At 46.2% G+C, this 10120-nt stretch overlaps 1 protein-coding gene across 1 annotated transcript in view; it reads right to left on the bottom strand.

Moving 5' to 3' along the window:
- LOC128347378 (NXPE family member 3-like) overlaps positions 1 to 3060 on the bottom strand; it is a 52686-nt gene extending 49626 nt beyond the window's left edge. The window contains exon 1 of the mRNA XM_053301898.1: positions 3047 to 3060. The gene's annotated coding sequence lies outside the window, so the exon portion shown is untranslated. The remainder of the gene's footprint in view (positions 1 to 3046) is intronic.
- Positions 3061 to 10120: the final 7060 nt, after the last annotated feature.

Below are 10120 nucleotides of genomic sequence, written 5' to 3'. Positions count from 1 at the left end.
ATGGTATCCTTCTGGGTCGCCTGGAGGAGTTGGGAATAGGGGGCACTGCTTTGCAGTGGTTCTGTTCCTATTTCTTGGGTAGATCCCAGATGGTGGAGCTTGGTGACAGTCGCTCCTCAAAGCAGGAGCTATTATATGGAGTCCCTCAGGGCTCCATTCTGTCACCAATGCTTTTTAATATCTACATGAAACCGCTGGGTGAGGTCATCAGGAGATTTGGTGCTGGGTGTTATCAGTATGCTGATGACACCCAAATCTACTTCTCCTTTTCATCTTCAGGAAATGGCACTCACTCTTTAAATGCCTGCCTACAAGCAGTAATGGGCTGGATGAGGGAGAACAAATTGAAGCTGAATCCAAGCAAGACAGAGGTGCTCATTGTGGGGGCTCAGAATCTGAGGAGTGAGTTAGATCTCCCTGTGGTGGATGGGGTTACACTCCCCCAGAAGGAGCAGGTGCGCAGCTTGGGAGTACTCCTGGACCCAGGCCTCACCCTGGTTTCTCAGGTGGCGGCCATGGCCAGGAGTGCTTTCTATCAGCTTCGGCTGATTTGACAGTTGTGTCCATTCCTTGAGGAGGATGACCTCAAAACAGTGGTGCACCAGCTGGTAACCTCCCATCTTGACTATTGCAATGCGCTCTACGTGGGGCTGCCTTTGTACGTAGTTCGGAAACTTCAATTAGTTCAGAATGCGGCAGCCAGATTTGTCTCTGGGGTAACCCGGAGAGACCATATTACACCTATTTTGAAACAACTGCACTGGCTGCCGATATGTTTCCAGGCAAAATACAAAGTGCTGGTGATTACCTTTAAAGCCCTGAATGGCTTAGGCCCGAATTACCTTAGAGAGCGCCTTCTTCTGCGTGATCCCCACCGCACATTAAGGTCATCTGAGGAGGTCCGCCTCCAGTTACCACCAGCTCATCTGGTGGCAACTCGGAGGCAGGCCTTCTCTATGGCTGCTCCGGGGCTGTGGAATGCGCTCCCTGCGGAAATCCGTAATTTGAATTCTCTGTTAGCCTTCAGGAGTGCCCTTAAAACATATTTGTTTGGCCTGGCTTTCCAGGGTTTTAAAATTTTAACTCAGTTTTTGGGCTTTTAATTACTGTAAACTGTTTAATCCTATTTTAAAATGTTTTTATATTGTTAATTGCTATATTGTTTTTAATTTGTTTTAGTTTTTATTGTTTTAGTGGCTTGTTTTAATTGTAAACCGCCCTGAGCCATTTTGGAATGGAGGTATAGAAATCAAATAAATAAATAAATAAATAAATAAATAAATAAATAAATAAATAATCTAGCTCAGTGGTAGAGCATCAGTTTTGCATGGAGAAGGTTCCAGGTTCACTCCATGGCATCTCCAGGTATGGCTGGGATAAGACTCCTGCTTGAAACTTTGGAGAAGCCACTGCCAGTCAATGTAGACAATACTGAGCTAGACAGACCAATGGTCTGCTTTGATCCCTATGAAACCTCAGTGCCACCCTCAGGGAGCAGACAGGTGAGCAAGCAAGCAGAGGTGGCAGCTCCAAGGAGCTGGCTCATCTGTGCATCCTCTGCCTCTTTGGGACAGTGTGAATTGATCTCACAGGCTCAATCCAAAGTTGCAAGCTGTGCGCATTTCATGTCAACTGAAGCCAGAAATGTCGGATTGCTGAGCAACACTTCCCTCTGCCATTGAACATCTGCTGACCAACTTCAAATGTTGGTTACAGATGTTGGGTCTTGGAAGGAAGTGCTGCCCATCAACCTGACATTTCTGGATTCAGACAACACAACATGCACACAACTTGTGGTTTGTGCCAGGAGTCTGCACTCCACTCACCAGGAACCTCTAGTTCCCGCTATCTTGCTTTCCACTGGTTGTGTGAACCCACCCATAGACTTCCTCTATAGTGGCCATCTACCTTCCCGTGTTCTCTAGCATGTTGCACCCCTCTTGTTCTGCTCTTACTGATAAAAGAAAGTATGTGCTTGTATGATAACCTACCCTTTTCAAATGAGACCAGACTACAAAGGAATTAAAAGGGGATGTTTTGCTGCAAATCAATAGACGGATAGACACAGGGGGATATATTGGTAAATGCAGGGGTTGATTTTGCAGATCAGCAGATGCTGCAAGGAAAAATACATGCAAGCACTGTGTTTCACTAACATGCAACCCACAAACAGCCTACAAAAAGATAATCTATATATATACACTAGGGGTGTGCACGAAACCGTCTGGCCCAGTTCAGTCCGGCCCCCATCGACCCCCCACCCAGTCCAGTCTGGTCCCGGACCGATCCACAAACTTTTTTAAAAAATGAAATGCAAAAGTAACCTCTCAGAGGGCATTTGCGCATGCGTGGCAGCTGCCAAAATGGCAGACGCTCGCTTTTACAGAGTCCCGAAAGGGCCAAAAAGGCTACATTTACCCAACCGCGGCGGTGATGAGGAAGACCGGTGGGGGGAGAGGGAACCCACATGGACCCCCCCCCCCCCCCGCAGCTACAGCAAGCCCCCCGAAGGGGCTACAGATACTTTTACGTTTCTAAGTTTTAAAAAGAATTCGCAGACCTGCCGGACCGGACCTGGTGGTCTAGTTCTGGTCTGACGGAACCGGGGGGGTTCGGTTTGATCACGAACCGATGAACCCCCGGACGGAACCGTCGGACCACGGGCCGCCAGACCAGTTCCGCACATCCCTAATATACACACACTGATGACAGGCTGGCTACCCACCCCTAAAGTCCATCAGGCACTTCTTGAATCAAGCACAGGTCAACCAAGATCACCAACCTCCTTGTTGACCTATCTCAGAGTAGGTGAGTTCTCAAAACCTGTTTTCCCCAGCTCTGCACCTTTGTCTGGAGCCATGCAGAGAGTCAGAGAAGGTGCAGTTGAGAAACTTCTCCTCATCATTATCCAAATCATAGTGATTTCTTCTACATCTTCTTGCCAGAGCTCCAGAGAGTTTTCCAAAGTTGCCTTGTAGATCATAACAGAAACATGACAATCAAGGACAAAAGAAGGCGATGTTTGTGAGGAATTGTACATAAATACCTCATGTGCTGGTGAGCACCTGGGCTGTGATAGTGAGCAGGTGGGGGCTCTGCTGGAGGGAGGTTTGGTATCAACTCTTTAAGCTCTAGCTTCACTCCATCTGCATGAAATAATCATTGCTGCCTGGGTCTTGCAAGAGGATTTTCACTTCTTCCAACAAGCTGGGTATCCATCTGGGGGCATTTACAAGGGAGGAGTTTATTAATAGCCAGGCATGCGTCTCTTGATCCTCATACTCCTAGTGTTTCTGCTGCTGTCTAAAGCAGCCTGTGGGGTGCTGAAGGGGAAATGCCTCTTGAATCTGATCAGGGATGCTGCCAAGAATTACTATAGGCCAGGAGACCATCTCATTGGCGGACTCACACTTCCCGGATCTGTTATATTGGCACCATTCATTTTATCTGAATCGCCACAATCCAGATCTATTCAGTAAGCGGTTCTCTCTTGATGTTTTATTCTTTTTGGCATTTTATGATTGTATGAAATTATGCCATTTTCTTCTCATGGGGTTTTACATACTTTTGATATGGTTAGCTGACTAATCAACAAACTAAATTAGACATTTTTGATTAATATTGTGCTCCTCATGTAGCTCTGATTTCATACCTAAATACAGGGGCATAACTATAATTGAGCAAAAGGGTTGAAAGAACATGGGCCCCCAGCTCCTGAGGGCCCTCCAGCTCCACCCCTCCCTATTTTCTTCATTATCTCCCTCACTCTGGGGGGCCGCCAGAAGGAGGGATGAACACAGGCCCCCCCTCTCTCCTAGCTACGCTCCTGCCCAAATAGTTCAATTTTACTAGGAACAACTGCTATATTCTGCTTCTTGTCTCTGGTAAATTTCTTGCCCTACCTCTGTTTGTCTTTTGAGAGTGATTCCAAGGATTCATGGAAACTTGGGCAGCATCTAGAGCTCAGCCCCCCATTTCAGATGCTGCAGCTGGTGAGATCCATTTCCAGCTGATAAGTGGGATAACCTGTTATTGGACAATCAGATGTTGTTGTTGTTTATCCAAAAGAGGGGAGACCTTAAAAAAAAACAACCCAACCTTTAATTAGACACAGGCTGTGAGCATTGTTCCCTCTAATATTTTCCATCAGTAAGCAGAATGAATTTTGTTCTGAGTGGCAGTATAAAGGCAGTGAGCACACATGTGCATGATTATGTGCCAGTGCCACTATAAATGAAACACACACACACACACAAACACACACACTTACATTACAACCACAAATATGGAAGGGAAGAAGTGTATCTATTTATAAACTTGGATTTTTACTTTCTCTTGCTTCTCAATCAGTGTTCCCTCTAACAGGGATTCCCTGATGTTGTTGACTACAATTCCCATAATCCCCAAGCAAAACCCATGGCAGCAGGGGATTCTGGGAGTTGTAGTCAACAACAGCTGGGAATCCCTGTTAGAGGGAACATTGTTCTCACTTAAGTATAATAAAAACAAGGCAGAATCAAAATCAAGGCAGATCTGAAAACAAGGCAGAAGCAGAGCAGAAACAGTTGTTTTTAACCAGTTGTTTAAAAGCCCCACCTGCACTTTTATTTAGAAACTAGTATTTTTAAGCCCGTTAAAATAATGGGCGCTAGTTGGGTTACGTTTTCCCCCTCTCCTCCCCCCTGCCCCACTCCCTCTTGCCCCTCCCCCCTGCCCTCCCCCCGCCCTGCATTTTTAAATTTTCTTCTTACCGGCCCACCGCTCCTCCTCCCGGGCGGCAAACAGTTAATTTTGGAAACGGCGGCGAAGCAGCAGCAGGAGGCGGTGACTGGGTCCGATGCCGGCTGCGGCGGGCCCGCCACGCCACGTGGCCTGCCGTGGCTGCTGCCACTGCTTGTCCATCATTGCAGCCGGCTGCCGGACAGCCACCGCTCCCCCCATTCCCACCTTCTGCCCCTGGTATCGGGGCCCACTGCAGGCTGCCCGTCCACTGCCGGGCCGGCTCCGCAACCACCAACCGTCACCCCGCCTTCGCCATGGGCCGCACTCGCCACTGCCATCGCTTCCCCGTTGTCCCGTCGCGGCCGTCACCATCAGGCCCTGTCACCCCGCCGCGGCCTGCATCGGCCCCAGTCGCCGCCACCTCCTGCTGCTGCTGCTTCGCCGCCGCTTCCAACGCTTGGAGGTCCAGACCGGGACCCAACATGGCTGCCTGGTGCCTGCGGCCTTATCTTTTTTGGACATTCTGGGCATGCGCGGAGCGCATGCCCAGAACAGCCGAGAAAGACACGGGTGCAGAGACACGGGCGGACACCCAAGCCTTTTATTATAGAGGATGATAATACTGGCTGGGAAAGGACTGGATCATGGGCAGCACTTCCTCTGAATGGACAGAAAATATTCAGTTTTGTCAATGTCATGGATTGAATGTTTGTCTGCCATGCAGCTTTGCCAAAAAACACAAAAGCTTTGCCAAAAAAAAGAAAAGAAAAATATAGGACAGGCAACATCCTATTAAGGAGGACCTACACAACCCCCATAACACTCCAAGCTTAATTGAACCCCTGTAGAAGGAAAGAAGCCCCAAATCCTTTGCTAAACCAAACCAAACTTCAACAAACGATATCTTCATCAATTATTGGGAGTGATAAGACTTCACTATTCAAATTAGTATGGCAGAAATATAGTATTATCACACAGCAGATTTTTGCTGCCTCCGCTCTTCAAAAAATTATCTCTCTTCTGTCTTTATTGTCCTTCCAGTATTTATTTATATTTGTCAAGGTCTATTGTTCCGCCACTTGAAATGTGAAATGTTATCCTCATCAGCATGTCCCAGTGCTTTTCCTTCAATCTGTTGCATGAGCTGGTCTGGATCTTATTCATAAGGCTGGAACGAGGCTCACAATCAGCACTTGAAGCCTGAAAGGTTGCACAGACATCCACCAATTGAGATATTACAATGTATTGGTTGGAATTTTCCAGAGTGAAAGCCACAATGTCCTGGAAATTTTTCAGCCACTTTGCTGAAAATTCATTTCTGTGCCATGATGATTTTATATTCATGGTATTGGTTCAGAATGAATGCCTTCGCCCCCATCATGGGGTTTTGGGCAGAGGAATACACTTTACCAAGGTCTAAGATGTCTCTGTATTTGTCCACTAGTTTGCCAGTGTTCTCAATGCCAGACTCATAACTGATTTGCTGTGGAGGAAATCAAATGCTGCCTATTCTTTTAATTCATTTTCAGGAAACCTTTTTGGCCAGATGGTCACACAGTAGGGATATGAACTGTAGAAGAGATCTGCCACTAAATTATTCTTCTCTTGTCTTTGATGCAATAAGATTTTTACCAATGTCTCTCCAAAACACTGTTTCCCCACAATATTGGGCTCTTGCCTTATGAATCTATGCTCTTGCTAGGTGTACAGGTCCCACTCTTGTTAGTGAGCTTTTCTGGAACCATTTAGACAGCTCAGCTAATTCATAAAAACATAAGCACAGCCCTGCTGGATCAGACCCAAGGCCCATCTAGTCCTGCATCCTGTTTTGTACAGTGGCCCACCAGATGCCACTGGAAGCCCACAGGCAGGAGTTGAGGGCATGCCCTCTCTCCTACTGTTACTCCCCTGCAACTGGTACTCAGAGGCATCCTGCATTTGAGGCTGGAGGTGGTCTATAGCCCTCCAACTAGTAGCTGATGATAGACCTCTCCTCCATGAAGTTATCATTCAGTGCTAAGATATCATTCAGTGCTGCCAAAGCGATATGATAATTAGTATCAGAGAGCTTTATCAGGCCGTACTTTGCAAATGGGTTAATATTTTCTGAGACTTCATGTTCAGAGTAGATAAGAGACATCTCATAATTGTGTATCAAAGCTTTACAGTGAAATGTCTGGAAAGGCATCTCACCTCATGCAGATATTTAAATGACACAATCTCATTTTCAGCAGTTTTTGCCATTTCCCCAAACTGTCCTTTTTGAACTGTGGATCTGCAGGAGTACAGTATGAATAAGTGGCCTTTAACAGTGTTTCTATTTTCTTCATCAGTGGTACTTTTTTCCACTTATCAAACAATCCAAGATCTTCACGATGGGCCACACAGTGCTCTTCTACAAAATATGGAATGCACTGCTTCAGGCTTGTGGCAACACCATTGCTTTTCGCTAGCATAACAGAAGCGCCGTCTGAAGTAAACATCACCATTTTCATCATGTCCAGCCTATTCAGAGCGCACAAAAACTTTTACACTGGGAAGTTAGAATGAGGGTATTTTCCTTCTGTGTTAAGATTTTTATTTTTTTTTACAACATGTGTCTTTTTAAAAAATAAGAACTAATTTACCTTCCCTACCAAAAATTTTTTTTAGAGGATTAAAGAAATGTTAACACTGTTTGCTTCCCCGGTTTCTTTAATTTGGGCAATTGCTTAGTCAGCTTTCAAAAATATATATATTCTGTCTTTAAAAATAAAATAAAATAAAATAAAAGCAAAATTCCCCTTCATTTCAGATATGGCATGCAGGTCCCAGATTGTATATTTTTTCCATGGTGCCATACTAGTGCCCAATACTACATTTTGCAATTCTTATTATATAAGCTTCCCAGGTTCTGAATGGCAGACTGTTTCCTTCCTGTACCACTCCTCAACCTGTGATGCTCCGGACAGGAGCCACATCGACCTCCATGAAGAAAATGAAAAGAATCAAAGACATGGCTGGCTTCTATGCAAGAAACTCCTACCTAAGCCTTCAGGTTTAAAAAGGTCCAGTTAGTCAGATTCAGCACCAGTGAGGACATGCCAGGCACCACAGGGCCCTTCTTTCTCCCCTAGCCCTCCCTCCAGCTGTTGCCTTTCCCCCAGTGTCACCTTTGCCCCACTGCCATGTACACGAAGTCTGGGTTCTCAGTCTGGTTCCTTGGCACTTCCTTGCTGGCTCCCAGCAAAGTTTCTGATCCCAAAAGCTTTCCTTGCTATTGTGCATTTCTGATGATGCCATTTGCAGAGTGAGACATGGTCAAAGGCACAAGAAGTCCGTATGTCATCCTCTTTGTTGACCCACTGATGCAGTCTGTGGATTGGATTGTGCAGAACTGGTCAGGCTGAAAAGTGTCAACCCTATTTCACAGTTTCCTTTAAGCACTTATTCCCTTACTAGTATAGAGGATGAGCACTCAGTTTCAGCGCAGGGCCATTAATCCATGCACCTGGTTTTGAAGCAGCCCAGGCCATGGAAGCTTTTGCAGCATTCCCCAATGTTTCCTTTTAAAAAGATATTTGAGTTGGTTCCTTGAGGGGGTGTACAGAACACAAGACCATAAGAAGAGCACTCCTGGGTGAGACTCAAGGACTATCTTGTCCACCATCCTGTTTCCCACAGTGGCCCACCAGATCCTTCAGGGAAACCAAGAAGCTGGACATGAAGAAAACCCTTCTCTCATTGTCATTCCCCAGAGGTATTGGAATGTGGGCTTCCTCTCAGTATATATGATCCAAGAGGTAGCATAGAAAGACTAGTACCTACTAATATAGTTCTTCTGCATTGATTCCTCTAATCTCTTTTTAAAACCATCTTAGCCAGTGGCCATCAACATCACTTGTGCCAATAAATTCTATTGATTATCATATCTACATGAAGCCAAGACAAGGGCTTTTCCAAGTTCTTTGATGTTAGAAATCTGTCACACCCTCAGTCTCAGATAGCGAGGAGGAAGGGGATGCTGACAGCCCTCCAGCCAATGCAGCCGATGCAGGATGAAGGGAAAAGCCCAGCTGTCGGTTCCCAAGAGATGGCTGAGGCAGGTCCGGCTGATGTCCCAGAGCAGGCACAGCAGTCTGAGGCAGCAGAGACAGGGACTGACAAACTGGAGGATGAGTTGTGCAGGCAACCCCCACTGACTCCACAGCAAAGAAAGGTCACGAGACGGCATGTGCAGCTGTAATCCATCAGGAGAAGTAAACGCCTCTTGCAGAGGGCTGATAAGCCTTGATAAGCCTGAGAGTTATCAGCTTATTATTTATTTGATTGATTGATTGATTGATTGATTGATTGATATACCACCCTTCCAAAATGGCTCAGGGTGGTTTACAATTGAAACAAACCACTAAAACAATAAAAAGCTAAAACAAATTAAACACAATATAACAATTAACAATTTAAAAACATTTTAAAACAGCAATTAAACAATTTACAGTAATTAAAAGCCCCAAAATAGGGTTAGAATTTAAAAAACCTGGAAAGCCAGGCCAAACAAATACGTTTTAAGGGCTCTCCTGAAGGCTAATAGAGAATTTAAATTACGGATTTCCGCTGGGAGCGCATTCCACAGCCCCGGAGCAGCTATAGAGAAGGCCCACCTCTGAGTCGCCACCAGACGAATCAGCTGAAGCTGATAGAAAGCACTCCTGGCCATGGCCTCCACCTGAGAAACCAGGGTGAGGCCTAGGTCCAGGAGTACTCCCAAGCTGCGCACCTGCTCCTTCTGGGGGAGTGTAACCCCATCCACCACAGGGAGATCTAACTCACTCCTCAGATTCTGAGCCCCCACAATGAGCACCTCCGTCTTGCTTGGATTCAGCTTCAATTTGTTCTTCCTCATCCAGCCCATTACTGCTTATAGGCAGGCATTTAAAGAGTGAGTGCCATTTCCTGAAGATGAAAAGGAGAAGTAGATTTGGGTGTCATCAGCATACTGATAACACCCAGCACCAAATCTCCTGATGACCTCACCCAGCGGTTTCATGTAGATATTAAAAAGAATTGGTGACAGAATGGAGCCCTGAGGGACTCCATATAATAGCTCCTGCTTTGAGGAGCGACTGTCACCAAGCTCCACCATCTGGGATCTACCCGAGAGATAGGAACAGAACCACTGCAAAGCAGTGCCCCCTATTCCCAACTCCTCCAGGCGACCCAGAAGGATACCATGGTCGATGTTATCGAACCCTGCCGAGAGATCCAAGAGGACCAACAGAGTCACACTCCCTCTGTCGATTCCCCAGTAAAGGTCATCCATCAGGCCGACCAAGGCTGTCTCAACCCCATAGCCCGTTCTAAAGCCAGGTTGAAATGGGTCTAGATAATCAGTTTCCTCCAAAACCGCCTGGAGCTGGTT

The sequence above is a fragment of the Hemicordylus capensis genome, chromosome 2 (genome assembly GCF_027244095.1).
Source record: "Hemicordylus capensis ecotype Gifberg chromosome 2, rHemCap1.1.pri, whole genome shotgun sequence".
Taxonomy (NCBI): domain Eukaryota; kingdom Metazoa; phylum Chordata; class Lepidosauria; order Squamata; family Cordylidae; genus Hemicordylus; species Hemicordylus capensis.
The sequence above is the reverse complement of the archived record's forward strand: the minus strand, read 5'-3'. Positions and strand labels throughout refer to the sequence as shown.